Here is a 1,749-nt window from a genome sequence, read left to right on the forward strand (position 1 = left end):
TCTAAGGTGACTCTCTCTAATATTATTTGCCACTGGAGCTAATACAACCCTTTCACTTATATACTCGTTCCGCATTCTATCCCTAAGAGTGAAGTCACTTATCCACCTGAGCATCCTTATCTCTTCAACTATTAACTTAATTTTATGCTTCTCTTTTAATGGACAATATTGTGCATCAAAAAATATTGCAAGTTTCACCATCATCTTCATCTGTTCAATGATAATAATTTTTTGTGTAAGAATTTGTATTCTTTGTCAAATTTTACACACAAGAAATCTTTCTCTTATGGCCATTTTTGACATGATCAAGATCATGCAATAAAGAATTATGCTCTATTTTTAAACATATATAATCCTCTATCAAATAGGCATTTTTTTTCTATGTTGTTTAAAGCAACTATGCCTTTGTTATACAATGAAAGGAAATCATCTTAAGAAACATCATATGCCTAATTGAGGTTTGAATCTTCATGCTCATCTTGAGCAAGCAAACATAGGTTACTGATCTCTTCTTTGATTTTATTAGCTGAATGCAGCTCATATATCTTGGTCTGTTGGTTGAGAACATTGGTTACCAACCAAGAAGTCTTAGGTTTGAAGCTTGTGTGTGTGATGTGTGAGTGAGTTTACCTTCATTGACCCAAATTCTTATTTAAAATTTTATTATATATTTTTTCTTTAATTGAAGCTTTTGATATTGGGACAATCTTACTTGATATGAACAAACTTTTTAACAATCAAAACAAATAACATCAATGTTAGATTTTTTTTGTGATAGCTTTCTTATTATTTTCTAAACTAATTTTTTATTGAACTTATTGTGGGCTAGAATATATGCGGAGATAGAGTTAAAATCCTACGTCTTAGCGTTTGCACGGATATCCAACTCACACATAGAGAACATACAACTTTTTACATGGAAAACCCTAGAAATGGAAAAATCCATGGGGCTTGGCCCAATCTGAAATGATTTAACTAGTGTTTAGGTAGATTACAATGAGCTGACTCATCCCTAAGGGCTATCATATTACAAATGTCAACCGTATGGTTGAAATCTAGTGACAAATGGGGATGAAAGTCTAGCACCACTTGGTGGTCTGGCGAAAGTATGGTGTTACTTGAAAATAGGGCTTTAATTGGTAGCCTGGTTGTGGTTTGGCAGAACTTCAGCATCAGGCGGTGGTCTGACAAAAGTTTGAGCCTCAGGTGATGGTCTGGTAAAACTTCATGTCACACCCCAAGATCTAACTTGGAAAGAATGTCAATCTATTTCTCAAACAATTTACCAGAGCTATCTAAAATCTTCAATTAAACGGTCTATCAAACATCTATAAAATTTAAAACATCAATATACAAGTCGATTCATACCTCAAAAGATCATGTACAATACTCAAGAACTACGCTACAATCACCAGTACTGAAATCTATCCTGAGTACAAAAGAATCAAAATCATCAAAAGACAAAAACCTGTAGATCCGGATCAATTCCTATCTTCTGCTCCCTTGCCCTGACCTGAAAATATCAACCACATATAATGAGCTTTACAAAGCCCAGCAGGTCACCTAATACCTATAACTGAGATCAAAGCACGGCGATGCTATCAATATGCATGTCAGTCAATCAAATCATATCAGTCAGTGGTCAATGAATTTATGCAATACGAAAATCCATAGTCAATAAAACCAGTCAATGCAGCAGCAGGCAAATCAATAACCCAAGCTCAATCAATCCACGTCAATCTCGAAGAA

This window comes from Dendrobium catenatum, unplaced genomic scaffold, assembly GCF_001605985.2.
Source record: "Dendrobium catenatum unplaced genomic scaffold, ASM160598v2 fragScaff_scaffold_432, whole genome shotgun sequence".
NCBI lineage: Eukaryota > Viridiplantae > Streptophyta > Magnoliopsida > Asparagales > Orchidaceae > Dendrobium > Dendrobium catenatum.